Source organism: Anabrus simplex, chromosome 1 (assembly GCF_040414725.1).
Source record: "Anabrus simplex isolate iqAnaSimp1 chromosome 1, ASM4041472v1, whole genome shotgun sequence".
NCBI lineage: Eukaryota > Metazoa > Arthropoda > Insecta > Orthoptera > Tettigoniidae > Anabrus > Anabrus simplex.
The window spans coordinates 1,001,907,327-1,001,923,018 of record NC_090265.1 but is presented as its reverse complement, the minus strand read 5'-3'; positions in this window follow the sequence as shown (position 1 = coordinate 1,001,923,018).

Below are 15,692 nucleotides of genomic sequence, written 5' to 3'. Positions count from 1 at the left end.
GAGATGTTATAGAAGGCTGATGAGGCTTCGATTGAGACATTAACGAAGATCTTTGAAGATATCTGGCAAGCCACTAAGGTGCCTGGTGACTGCAATTCGTCCTGGCCCTCAGCAACCTCCAGCATAAGAAGGGATCTGAAACATAACAACTAAGGAGGGATTTCGCTTTTGTCTATAAGCTACATGAACGTTTCAAAAGCTCTCCTTTTATGAGCTGAAACACAACTTGATCCACAGCTTGGCGAATATGCACCGAACCAATATCATTAACCAAAAATCTATAATTGCACTTCCCAACCTCAGAAAAAAAGTACATAGTGATAATTTTTAGAGACTTCCCGAATTTCTATGATTCGACCGACAGGAACAACCTGGAAGGGTTTGGGCTAGACAGTAAGACTAGAAACATCGCCAAAGATTCCCTGACCAACAGTAAATCAAAGGTTACGTTTCTAGGGAAAATTTCAGAACCTTTGACATCAAAACTGGAGTCCGACAAGGGGAAGATTTATCACCTATCCTATTCAATTTTGCTTTAGAAAACAGTCATCAGGGAATGGAGAAAAGGCCTCGAAGGAAAGGAAGTCCAAAGTGGACTCAGTTTTAGTGGATCTAAAGTTAGACTTCATTTAGATTGCCTAGTTTTTGCAGACGATCTTGAAATCCTAGCACAGTCTGTTGATGCAGCTGAGCAAAAGATTTAGAAAATTTATCATCTGTCCGTCTCCTTGGCTAAATGGTTAGTGTGCTGGCCTTTGGCCACATGGGTCCCGGGTTCGATTCCCGGCAGGGTCAGGAATTTCAACCATCATTGGTTAATTTCGCTGGCACGGAGACTGGGTGTATGTGTCGTCTTCATCATTCATTTTATCTTCATCACCACGCGCAGGTCACCTACGGGAGTCAAATAGAAAGACCTGCACCTGGTGAGCCGAACTTGTCCTCGGACACTCCCGGCACTAAAAGCCATAAGCCATTTTTTTTTTTCATCAGGCAGACAAAATAGAATTCAAAGTCTCAAATATGTGACCAATACAAATGATAAAACAATATAAAACAAAACAGTGCGAGGGTCAAACGGTTGAAGTTTTAAAATGTTTAGGAGAGTGGATATGTATAATGAAGTACAGGGTGTGGAGGCGAGGTTAATTTACGTAAAATGAAGGCAGCCTACATGAAGACTCTCGAGACATACAACAAGAGAGCACTATCATGGGGAGCTAAGCTCGCACACTACCGGACAGTTGCGTTATATGCGTCAGAAATACTGAGTTTGTGAAACAAAACCTCAAAACGAGTACTGGAGGAACTAGAACGAAGAACAAGGAAAAGATCTTAGGACCTATTAAAAGGGAAGGAACACGTAAGCTCAGCAAAAGTGAAGAAGTGCATAACGGGGTGGGCAAAGCAACAGACGTCATAAGGAAAATGAAGATGAATTACGTATATCTGGCAGCAGGCTGACGAAACAGATCCTAACACAAGTTTGGAATCTCAAAGGCAAACCTGGATGGCACCAAGCAGTGTCTGATGATTTGAAGCTGAGTGGGATAACGGGGTGAGCCGTTCTATACAGACAGATATTTAAAAGAAAACAGGATTGAAGGGTACCTGAAGGTGTCATCAAACCAGAGAAACGACTACTCAGGTCAGAAGGCAGAAGAAATTACAATATTAAGAGAATGAAGGACATGTAGGTAAGTGTACGTAAACTTGGTTGGAAACCTAAATAAACGTGATCCAGCTAGGCTGCAACGATTTTAAAAGATCCTCAAGAAATAACTGGTAATTAAGTCTATGAAATAAGGTAAAGAGCACGTGATATCCATTGTTATTGAGGTTAAATGTTCTCGAAATAATATTTCAACATCTTAGGTTGTGCCTCTGTGGATCCGTGGTAGAGTGTCGGCCTCCGAATCCCAAGATAGCGGGTTCAAACCCGGCAGAGGTAGTCGGATTTTTGAAGGGCGGAAAAAAGTCCATTCGACACTCCATGTCGTACGATGTCGGCATGTAAAAGATCTCTGGTGATACATTTGGTATTTACCCGACAAAATTAATTAAATCTCAGCCATAGACGCACAAGAGGGATCTGGTTTACTCTGTCTGCCATCTAGCGGACGTAGAGTAAAACGGAACGTCGAAATTGACGAGCAGACAGCCAGATGGCGTCAAATCGAAATGTCTGCACACGGTAGCTGAGGTCATACGAATATTATTATTATTTTAGTACATACAGAAGGGATGTCAAATACAGAAGAAAAATGGCCAACCTAACGCCATTGGGATCTGAACCAACGACCTAATGATTTCGTGTCAGCTGCTCTTACTCACTGAGCTATCCACCAGGTGGTCATGATCATTAAAAGGTCAAGTCGATATGGTCTGACACCGTGGTTAGCCGGTTCGAGTACCGTTGTATACAATTTCTAAACGCTAGATGGCGTGAAAACAAAGAATGGACTTAACTCCAACATCTCCGCAGTGTTCATATGGAATGACGACAGACGACATTACTGATGGTGATTCGTTCGTCAGATTGGGTTGTTAAGCTTTCAGCAGACTCCTCGGTGTTGTTCGACAGGAGTAGGCTATGTGCCGACACCGGGTTTGGCCCTCTCTCTGTCTCATTCTTAACATCCCACACCCAGACGTGCCTGTCTCCCATGGACGTCAAATAGAAAGATCTGCACCAGGGGAGCCGAACATGTCCTGCCTCGTGCACGTTTCCAGTTACTCTGCTTGGCCTGACACGTAAACTTTGTGCTCTGTCATATGATTGAGGGAGACACTCCTCTCCTTTTTATGAGAAAACGTGTTTTAGAACCGATCTATGCTAAAGATATAAAACCGTAAGAGTCTTTGTTTTATCCTTGGCTTTGATAATATGAAAGTGACTGAGGTATGAGCGATGCTAGGAATGCCAATCTTTATGCAGCCAGTCCCTGCTACGAATGGTGTGAAAATGTTGCTCATAGGGTCGGTTGGTGCATGCATTTCAGTGGACTTGGCAGACTGATATATAATAGCAACTCTGGCTCGGTGAGGAAAGCAACGGGAAACGACCTCACTCCTCATTTCCCTAGTACGCCTCTTCAGTGATGCCTAGGCCATCTATGACAGCTGATGGAAGAGCTGTTGGGGGTCCCACCAGCGGCATCGCTGACGGACTGAACATACATACAAATAAAATATAGATAAGCCCATTGAACTATGGTGGCTTAGGCTATATTTGCTCTGTTGTTAAGCATCTCAGCTACAGGTGTGGTACTACTGCCATGATAACTGGAATGAACGTAGGTGACCTGTTGTGGACCAATTCAATGAATATATAATTTTCACGACCATATTGTATTCGAAATAATAGACCTACAGTATAATTTCCTTTTTTCTTTTATTTTTGAATAGAATCGTTTCAGTTTATTCCTTGTCTTAGGCAGACTCCAAGTAGAGGAAGATTTTCAAAATAATAAAATAGTACACGTCGAAGAGGTGTTAAGTACAGAACGAAAACTACCAACAGGAAACCAGTGGGATATGAACCCATAACCTTACAATTTCCTATCGAATGCTCTTGCCGAATAAGCTTTGGGGACATTCTCCTTCACAATTCCAAGTATTTTTCTTGGATACAGGGTTAGAGTGTACAACTTATAAGCACGTTGTGGTGAAACAGTTCTTCTTAGTGAAAATTAATAACGAACTATCTACTTGCACCTATAAGACCCTATCATGTAATTCATTCCTTGATCGTCTTATTTATATTGATTTAGTAAATCACTTTTAAAGTGCAAAGAAAACTACTTCATACTGTAGGTTATGAAAATGACATTTTTATTTATAAGGTTTTAAGGTGCGATTCACAATATAACTGATTAATGAGACAGTTTCACAAACAAGATATGTTTTGCCTTTACTTTCTTCTTCCTCCCGTTAGTGCCATGCGTTGGGGTCGCCACTTCGCGTGGTTTTGGCCCAGATTTAAGGCGAGGTACGCATCCTGCTACCAACCATGTATAGAGGAATGTACTCACTATTACGAGTTTCTTTAGTGGTTATAGTGGGGTATTTTGTGTGTAAATGGAGAGATGTGTATTAAGACGAACTCAAGAACCTATTCCCCGAGACAGATGAATTAACCAATCGGGAATCGAATTATGAGTCCTGTGAGCTGAAGGTCTTAACGCAAGCTATTTAGTCAGAGAGCCAGATATTCAGAAACAATATACTTTCGATATCTTTTTATTACATTTTACAAGTTGCTTTATGTCGCACAGACACAGATAGGACATATGGCGATGATGGGACAGGTAAAGGCTAGGAGTGGGAAGGAAGTGGCCGTGGCTTTAACTAATGTACAGTCCAAGAATTTGACTGGTGTGAAAACGGGGAACCGTGGGAAGCCATCTTTAGGGCTGCCGACAGTGCGGTTCAGACCCATTATCTCCCGAGTAATGGATACTGGCCGTACACAAGCGACTGCAGCTACCGAGCTCGGCCACTGTTCTACAGCGAACACAATTCAATCATGAAATCATTCATTCACCAATTCATGCAGTCATTCATTAATTAATTCAATATGTATGTTGTAATTGTAGGATTACTCTATAAAGATTGGTTGACCCAAGAGCTAATACGAGTTAAGAGAGAGTAAGATGCATGTTTTTTTCTACACTATATGACTCTCTTAACGTCTGGGCTATATTAAATAAATAAACTTTAAAGAAAAAACTACAATTTAGACAGTGGATTGAAATAGTTAGTGAGTTATTGTAATGTTTAATGCAGTAATAGATGAATAGTAAGTAATAAAGGAGTGTATGCGTATATCAAAACACATTTTGGATTACAATAAATGTTTACTCCCTCCTCAGTTTGTGGTGATCCGAATCTGTGGGATGAGTGTATTATATTATATTATTTTATATTATATTATATTATATTATATTATATTATATTATATTATATTATATTATATTATATTATATTATATTATATTATATTATATTATATTATATTATATTATATTATATTATATTATATTATATTATATTATATTATATTATATTATGCGGGTGCGGGTGCGACCTGTGTCGCACATGTGGATTTGACCCTGTTTTACGGCCAGATGCCCTTCTTGACGCACACCCTATATGGAGGGATGTAATCGCTATAGCGTGTTTCTGTGGTGGTTGGTAGTGTAGTGTGTTGTCTGCTGAGACAAGCACAAATACCCAGTCCCAGAGCCAGAAGACGCGATTAAAATCCCTGGTCCAGACGGGAATCGAACCCGTGGCCCTCTGAACCAAAGGCCTCAACGCTGACCATTCAGCCAGTGAGTAGGACATGTATGCTATACTATTCTGTTCTATTTGGTGCATAGTAAATGCTTGGTGTAATTTATGAAATCATGTAATGTGCTTGGAGTAATATTTTTTCGTGAAACAGGACAGACCTGATCAATTCTTGATGAAACATCGATGCTATTGACATTTTTCCACGAACCAGAACAATTCAATTCAATACTTTGCCATACAGCAGAACGTAATGAAAGTACATGCATGTGATACATAGTAGAGAGGCATTTGCACGCAAATCATGCTTTCCGATCTATGCAACCATACTGGAGAGTTTTCTTCTTTTTCACAGTACCATATCAGGTCCTCCTGACGTTGCCGATCACTGTGGCGAATGCAGTACGATCTCTTGCTAGGTGGAAAAGTATTTCAACACTGTGAATTCCAGTCCATTCTCTGATGATTCCAAGCCACGATGTTCGCCTACTCTCGACACCTCTTCTACCCTGTATTTTGCCCTGTGCGATCCGCTGTACGATGAGATAACGGCCATTTCTAAGGATGTGGCCAAGGTAAGAGATCTTCGGTGTTTTAATGTTTGAACGAGTTCCCGACTTGCTCTTGCCCTTCTGAGTACTTCTTGGTTCGTTAGTCGTGCAACCCACGAAATCCTGAGCATCATACGGTGGATTCACATTTCAAAGGTTTCCAAGCGTTTCACTGATATGTTCTTGAGAGTCCATGTTTCCACACCATACAGCAATTCTGACCATATTTATAGCACTTGACCATCCTCTGTCTAAGTTTTAAATTTAAGTAGTATACTGGGGATTACTGTGTTATAATCTATTCATGCATCCAGATGCAGAGGAATATGTTTCTCAGTGGGTAATTCCTCCTTCAGTAGCACCTTCTATCTCCATGAGGTAAGCAATGGAGAGCTACCTCACTCCACTTATTGCCTAGTACGCCTCAATCCAGCTGTTCCATCGTTCATCATGGTTTTCCTATAACAGCAAAACTATTTGTGGTGCTATCTGAGGATGAGCCATCGAGCTCTTGAATAGACTGGGAGTTTTATTTCATATGTCTTGTTAGATGATTCCGAAATCAATCCTATTACTCTTTGCTCCATGCTAGGGTGACCCTGTTTCTACGGCTACGTCCCTCGCTTGTGTCCTTTGGCAGTCCGCGATACAATAGCGCCGTCCCCTTTGCCTTGGGGTGTCGCAGAAGGGTTGCAATTGGGGTTTCAGTTACAGACCAGCTCTGGTTACACCAGTGTCAATTGTCCCGCGATTTCATGGCTGGTGACACTACCCTGACGTCACACGGGTCACGTGGCGCACGGAAACATTAGCTGCATTGTATAAGCACGTGCCGGAGACCAAAGTGATTGCAGACCCCCTCCCGGTTCCCAGACAATGAATAGCAGACTCAACGTCTTCTCAATTATATGAATAGATTTTAAAAAAAGAAAACGCTCGAACGGTTAAAACTCAACACTTCTACACATGTATCTCCTGTTTGCGTCCCACAGAGCAATCAGTTCAATTGGCTCTATCATAAAGTCCAATCGTTGTTCTCTAGCAGTTGCCTCACACTAGTGCAATACTACTCCGCCTCGAAGAAAACAATCCGCATAGGGTAGTATTCGAGACAAATAGTTCGTATTCCTTCGTAATCTAGCAAAATGGACACGCAATAATAATAATAATAATAATAATAATAATAATAATAATAATAATAATAATAATAATAATAATAATAATAATAATAATAATAATAATAATAATAATAATAATAATAATAATCATAAATGGCCGTGCGGTTAGGGGCGCGCGGCTGTGAGCTTGCATCCGGGAGATAGTGGGTTCGAGTCCCACTGTCGGAAGCCCTGAAGATGGTTTTCCGTGGTTTCCCATTATCGTACCAGGCAAATGCTAGGGCTGTACCTTAATTAAGGCCACGGCCTCTTACTTCCAACTCCTAGGCCTTTCCTAACCCATCGTAGCCATAAGACCTATCGGTGTCGGTGCAACGTAAAGCCACTAGCAAAAAAGAAAAATAATAATCATAATCTTATTGTTTTTGTTGTTGCGCTTCTTCTTATTATTCTAAATCTTCTCCTCCTCGCACTTTCCTTCGATCCTGCTGGGTTAATGGATGGGAACTGAGGCGCATAGATGAACTTCACCAAGTTTTACAGACGGATACCCTTGTGGATGCTAATTCTATCTGGAGGGGTGTATTCACTATGTATTGAGTGTTTGTACTACGGTTGGTATAGTTGTGTGTTATACGGGAGTAAAATACTACTACTACTACTACTACTACTACTACTACTACTACTACTACTACTACTACTACTACTACTACTACTACTACTACTACTACTACTACTACTATAGATGGGTATAGCTCTCATATGCCGTGGAATGACATTAGCAGACGAATAAGTTTGATGGGTGTTTTTAAAAGTTAGGAATATTACAGTATGAAGATTAAGTTGGAATTCAAGAGGACGAATTGGGGCAAATATTCGTTTATAGGAAGGGGAGTTAGGGATTGGAATGATTTACCAAGGGAGATGTTCAAAAGATTTTCAATTTCATTGCAATCATTTAAAAAAAGGCTAGGAAAACAACAGATAGGGAATGTGCCACACTGCGATCAATAGTGATTGATTGATTGATTGATTGATTGATTGATTGATTGATTGATTGATTGATTGATTGATTGATTGATTGATTGATTGATTGATTGATTGATTGATTGATTGATTGATTGATTGATTGATTGATTGATTGATTGATTGATTGATTGATTGATTGATTGATTGATTGATTGATTGATTGATTGATTGATTGATTGATTGATTGATTGATTGATTGATTGATTGATTGATTGATTGATTGATTGATTGAACTGGCTTTGCTGCTTTGGCTTTGTTACATGATCGGCAGTGATGTCTAATAAGAGAATAGTGGTCAGGAAAGCAGAGGGAGACGAATGTGACGATGTTTAGACTCAGTGTTTAATTATTTAACGGTAAGAGACATAGACATAGACCTGGAAGATAACAAGGAACTGGTTTCAGAAAGAAGTTTGTGAAGGCATTACGTTCATTCAGAATGGCCTGAAGATATTGAACTCTGGAGGATAAAATAGGCTATATGTACGGAATTTATGTAGGATAGTTTCCTTTAATTTTGTCATTTTCTATGCTTTAGATATTATATCACATTTAAAACAGGATTTCATCAATATAAAGGTTGTCCCACGTAAGAGTAGTCAGGTGCCTTTTCTCGGTTATTTCGGAAGGTATTTTCAATTTCCTTTTCGTAATTTGTAGGTAGAGTCAGCCCAATCAGAGACTGCTCATCGGCACGTCATGCAACATCCACTGCCAACGATAGAACGTCATTAAAGTTATCACTGGACGTTGCGACCAGAGAAACTCTACTGTCACCTTGAATGGAATATTCCAACAAAGTACTTGAGGCTGCTCTATGACAGTAGTGCGGAGACAGCACGGCGCGACCAGGGAAACTCTACTGTCACCTTGAATGGAATATCCCGAGAGACTAACTTGAGGCTGCTCTATGACAGTAGTGCGGAGACAGCACGGCGCGACCAGGGAAACTCTACTGTCACCTTCAATGGAATATCCCGAGAGACTAACTTGAGGCTGCTCTATGACAGTAGTGCGGAGACAGCACGGCGCGACCAGAGAAACTCTACTGTCACCTTGAATGGAATATTCCGAGAGACTAACCTGAGGTGGCTCTATGACAATAGTGCGGAGACAGCACGGCGCGACCAGAGAAACTCTACTGTCACCTTCAATGGAATATCCCGAGAGACTAACTTGAGGCTGCTCTATGAAAGTAGTGCGGAGACAGCACGGCGCGACCAGGGAAACTCTACTGTCACCTTGAATGGAATATCCCGAGATACTAACTTGAGGCTGCTCTATGACAGTAGTGCGGATACAGCACGGCGCGACCAGGGAAACTCTACTGTCACCTTGAATGGAATATCCCGAGATACTAACTTGAGGCTGCTCTATGGAAGTAGTGCGGATACAGCACGGCGCGACCAGGGAAACTCTACTGTCACCTTGAATGGAATATTCCGAGAGACTAACCTGAGGCGGCTCTATGACAGTAGTGCGGAGACAGCACGGCGCGACCAGAGAAACTCTACTGTCAGCTTCAATGGAATATCCCGAGAGACTAACTTGAGGCTGCTCTATGAAAGTAGTGCGGAGACAGCACGGCGCGACCAGGGAAACTCTACTGTCACCTTGAATGGAATATCCCAACAGGCTAGTTTGAGGCTGCTCTATGACAGTAGTGCAGAGACAGCACGGCGCGACCAGGGAAACTCTACTGTCACCTTGAATGGAATATTCCGAGAGACTAACTTGAGGCTGATCTATGAAAGTAGTGCGGAGACAGCACGGCGCGACCAGGGAAACTCTACTGTCACCTTGAATGGAATATCCCGAGAGACTAACTTGAGGCTGCTCTATGACAGTAGTGCGGAGACAGCACGGCGCGACCAGGGAAACTCTACTGTCACCTTGAATGGAATATCCCAACAGGCTAGTTTGAGGCTGCTCTATGACAGTAGTGCAGAGACAGCACGGCGCGACCAGGGAAACTCTACTGTCACCTTGAATGGAATATTCCGAGAGACTAACTTGAGGCTGCTCTATGAAAGTAGTGCGGAGACTGCACGGCGCGACCAGGGAAACTCTACTGTCACCTTGAATGGAATATCCCGAGAGACTAACTTGAGGCTGCTCTATGAAAGTAGTGCGGAGACAGCACGGCGCGACCAGGGAAACTCTACTGTCACCTTGAATGGAATATTCCGAGAGACTAACTTGAGGCTGCTCTATGACAGTAGTGCGGAGACAGCACGGCGCGACCAGGGAAACTCTACTGTCACCTTGAATGGAATATCCCGAGATACTAACTTGAGGCTGCTCTATGAAAGTAGTGCGGAGACAGCACGGCGCGACCAGGGAAACTCTACTGTCACCTTGAATGGAATATCCCGAGATACTAACTTGAGGCTGCTCTATGAAAGTAGTGCGGAGACAGCACGGCGCGACCAGGGAAACTCTACTGTCACCTTGAATGGAATATTCCGAGATACTAACTTGAGGCTGCTCTATGACAGTAGTGCGGAGACAGCACGGCGCGACCAGGGAAACTCTACTGTCACCTTCAATGGAATATCCCGAGATACTAACTTGAGGCTGCTCTATGACAGTAATGCGCAGACAGCACGGCGGGACCAGGGAAGCTCTACTGTCACCTTGAATGGAATATTCCGAGATACTAACTTGAGGCTGCTCTATGACAGTAGTGCGCAGACAGCACGGCGCGACCAGGGAAACTCTACTGTCACCTTCAATGGAATATTCCGAGATACTAACTTGAGGCTGCTCTATGACAGTAGTGCGCAGACAGCACGGCGCGACCAGGGAAACTCTACTGTCACCTTGAATGGAATATCCCGAGATACTAACTTGAGGCTGCTCTATGACAGTAGTGCGGAGACAGCACGGCGCGACCAGGGAAACTCTACTGTCACCTTGAATGGAATATCCCGAGATACTAACTTGAGGCTGCTCTATGACAGTAGTGCGGAGACAGCACGGCGCGACCAGGGAAACTCTACTGTCACCTTGAATGGAATATCCCAACAGGCTAGTTTGAGGCTGCTCTATGACAGTAGTGCAGAGACAGCACGGCGCGACCAGGGAAACTCTACTGTCACCTTGAATTGAATATTCCGAGAGACTAACTTGAGGCTGCTCTATGACAGTAGTGCACAGACAGCACGGCAGACCAGGGAAACTCTACTGTCACCTTGAATGGAATATCCCAACAGGCTAGTTTGAGGCTGCTCTATGACAGTAGTGCGGAGACAGCACGGCGCGACCAGGGAAACTCTACTGTCACCTTGAATAGAATATTCCGAGAGACTAACTTGAGGCTGCTCTATGACAGTAGTGCGGAGACAGCACGGCGCGACCAGGGAAACTGTACTGTCACCTTGAATGGAATATCTCAACAGGCTAGTTTGAGGCTGCTCTATGGCAGTAGTGCGGAGACAGCACGGCGCGACCAGGGAAACTCTACTGTCACCTTGAATGGAATATTCCGAGAGACTAACCTGAGGTGGCTCTATGACAGTAGTGCGGAGACAGCACGGCGCGACCAGAGAAACTCTACTGTCACCTTGAATGGAATATCCCGAGAGACTAATTTGAGCTGCTCTATGGATTGAGCACATAAAATTATATGTTAAGTATCATTAATTAGTTTCTGTGATAACCTGAACGATGTATTTCGTACGCATTAGATGTCGCATGACCTACCTGATGAGCACTCCCTGTCTGGGTTAACTCTACCAACGCATTAAAAAATAAAAACGAAACTGAAAATATCTTCAGATACATGGGAAACATGTTGTCGGTAGGCTGTCACTATTGTAACGGCCGCAGGGGTTTGAGTGTTTCGTAGACTTATTTGTTAAATTTCTTATTCTATACAACTGACCACGATGTATTCACAACGACAGTTAACCTCCAACTGAGTGCGCGAGTCAAAACAGCGCCATCTTATAACAGACTATGCATGTGATGTCACATATTTGCCATAAATTTTTCCTTATTTGTAGCGCTATTTCATAAAAACTTTCATATTTTAATTTCTTTTGTTGCAACAGGTGATCTCTTTGATCTGTCAGTAGAGATATTAAACATAGTCGTAAGTTAAATACTCTCGTTGATATACGTGTTATACTCAAACACTAAAAGCGTCTTAAAATTTTTATTTCCATTTACCCGTTGTCGAGGAGCGTAAGTCTTCATTAAAAGGCATCGACAACTTTTAAGTGAGACACCCTGTACATGACCGGCTGGTGGCAATGATTATTAAGGCATCAAGTCTGTATTGTCTGACACTGTCGTTATGTGGTTCGAGTCCCGTTGGTGGAACGTTGACAGGCAAGGTAGGGGAGGTAGCGCTACACAATTTCTAATCATTAGATTGCGTGTCAAAAACCTGGGTTCAGTTACAAACTTCTGCGCAGTGTTCATATGCCGACATATGCGAAATCACTGTTTAAAAGTTTCACGTTTTCCCTCCCACATTTGCACCATTATCATCATCATCATACATTTAGACGCCCAGGACATTCATGCCTCTGCGAAGACCACAGGACATCACATCAATAACGTATTTAAAAGGTTTCATAGTAAATAAACATTATTCATTGAGTACGAAAATACAGATAAGCAAAGTGAGCAATTATTACGTTATCTGATGAAAAGTATAATAAGAAATCGTAAATATTGATATCAAGACAATTTTTATAATTACATATCTCTAAATCAGATTCATACTTTCCTGACCATTCATGGGTTTGTATCTATTTCACATATTTAATGAATTACAATTTTTCACCGTAATTCTCATGGAAAATGTGTCTGTTTACATAATGTTTTTTTGTAATTTGTGCAATTTGAAATGCTTTGTTTCAAAGTGTCAGTCATCGACACAACATGCATGTAGAAATACTAATAATGTAAATTAAAGCTCAGTTCAACCATGGATGGAGTACAAATAACGAGAACACTACTCATCAGTTTAGGCTTAAAATGGTTAAGTATTTGTTTTACGTTGAGGAAGTTGAATTCAGAATCAACATTTTAATTCATTACAGCATGCGTCCAAGAATAACGTCTTGTGCATTAATATGCAAGTTAAAAAAGGGAAATTCCGACTCATGACCGATTTTTTCCTGTGGCTGTTACTAGACTTCTGCAGCCATGTAAGTCGTACCTTCCGTTGAGTGTGGGTGTCGTCTGCCTTTGACAGAAAACTATGCGTTAGTGGTATGGGGAATAGTGTGTGTGTGTGTGTGTGTGTGTGTGTGTGTGTGTGTGTGTGTGCGTGTGTGTGTGTGTGTGTGTGTGTGTGTGGTGTGTGAGTTGCAGGAATATTACGGAGAGCCCACACCCAGTCCATGAACAAAGCGAAATCACTGTTTAAGATTAAAATGCCATTATCCAGCCTAAAAATCTATCCAGAGGCTCCAAAAACTTAAGGCTAAGACACCGACGATTCAGACATAGAGCCGGACGTCTCGTGACTGTGATCATGTCATTTAGAGTTAGGTAAAACTTCAAGTAGCAACGCTTTTTCAGAAAGATGGTAGAAGAAAAATTATAACCTAGAATCCCCAATAGAAGGGGAAAAGAAATAAATTTACAACAATCGACCTCAATTTACACGTTAGACCTTACCCCCTCTAAATTGACAAAGAAACGAAACTCTCCGATAAAGGTTTAAACTGTAATCCCCATTGTAAGCACAATACAATTGATCTGAGAGGCATTAAAGTTGACTCTGAAACTGGAATTCTGGAAATTGAAACATGACAGCGCATGCATAGAAAATCAGGAACGTCAAGTCATATTCACAATAGCAGACAAAGTTATCCATACATTTTTAAAGGTCAGTGAAGTAGTAAATAAATTATAAACTAATTTGAAAAACAATTATATAACTTTGCTAAACCTACCTATATCATACCAAACCACAGTGATAAGTAACACCGGCACAATTCCTGTGAAAATAGCTAATTTCCTGAACAATGCACACTCTTATGCACCTGTACTTCTTCTTCCACTGATTTCCCCACATCTGAGTGCAAACAATATTGCAAACAAAATTGGCCCACACTAGAAAGTCAACGAACTAGAGTGCATTTTAATCAACATTCTAGAAATTTGCTGGACTTCACCTTCATAACGGCGGTATCCATAGCAGTAATCTTATATATTTATATAATAATTATATTATATATTGTAGGGTGACCGCTGTCTGTAAATGTCATTTATTTTGAAACATCTTTTCCGTTTCGAGGTCAACTCAAGATGTATTAGTAGTTTTTAGCTTTCGTGTCTGTCTCATTGTATACTTGATAGTCTGTTTGTTTCACCATCACGAGTAAACGGCTGAATAGATCTCGATTAAACTTCATATTTAGAGTCTACTCATCCAAGAGCAGGTTTCGATGTACATATCACTTTAAAATCACTGAATAGACTGGGGGTTTATAGCAATACCGTAAGTGTTTTCCAATTTTATTTTATGCCATTGATTTTATCTTGACCAAATTTCATATTTAAGAGTCTACTCATCTAGGAACAGATTTTTTATATGCATATCATTTAAAAATCACTGAACAGACTGGGGTTTTACAGGAATACCAAAAGAATATGTACTTATTTTAAAAATTTCATACGCTATTGATTACATATCGACCAAACTTCATATCTAGAATCTACTCATCCAGAAGCAAAGTTTCGATATGCATATTTTTCAAAAATCACTGAATTGACTGAGGGTTTATAGGAAGACCAGAATAGGTTTTTTTCATTTTCTCTTACACTATTAATTACCGTATAGACTCTGTGTTAAACACCCCTTCATTATTTAAAATTATTAACTTTTGATATGTAATTTTTGTATTTCGCTTACTTTTCAAATGATGGAAGAAATTACTATTTTATACGGGCTTCATGCTCTGCAGCCAGTGAAGGACGCCCTCGCAGACGTAGAGTTATTTAAGAATCCATAACAGGAGAAAATAAGAGGATGTAACGTATTTTGCTCCCCTTTAAAATTAACACCACCTAATGTAATTGAACTCGGAGGAAACATAAGGTAGAACTTTTCCTTTGGTGTCTGTCTGTCTGTCTGTCTGTCTGTCTGTCTGTCTGTCTGTCTGTCTGTCTGTCTGTCTGTCTGTCTGTCTATTCCTAAAAGTGAAATACCGCTACACTTATTTCAACCAAACATCGTACTCACGATTGTGTTGTCAGGTGCGTATGTCATGGTAATCACATGGAGTTGGTATTTATTCTCAAATATCTTCGTTAACAAACATGACAAACATGACAAAAGACTATATATATACGAAAAAAGTTTAAGATTATGGTATTTATGTTCCTTTTTGCCATGTACGTAGTTACCGTACGACGAATAATAATGCAGATGATTTCCGAAAAACTGGATTTTTAGTCAGTGCCGTGGGATATATCGTGCATGTCCCTTCGAGGTGGGTAACGGGAAAACTATTCTCCATACGGCAGTTATTAAGGGAGGTATCGTAAACGTCAGAGTTTAACACCAGTGGTCGGAGATTAAAATATGCAACCTGAGAACAAGGAGAATTTCATACAACTGGGAGGAATGTCTATGGGTTCACTTAGTTCAACTATACTTGTTCATTAAAAAAAAATAATACAAAATACTAGAATCCTGCACAACAACTAACAGGCCTTCAGCATACACGAACACA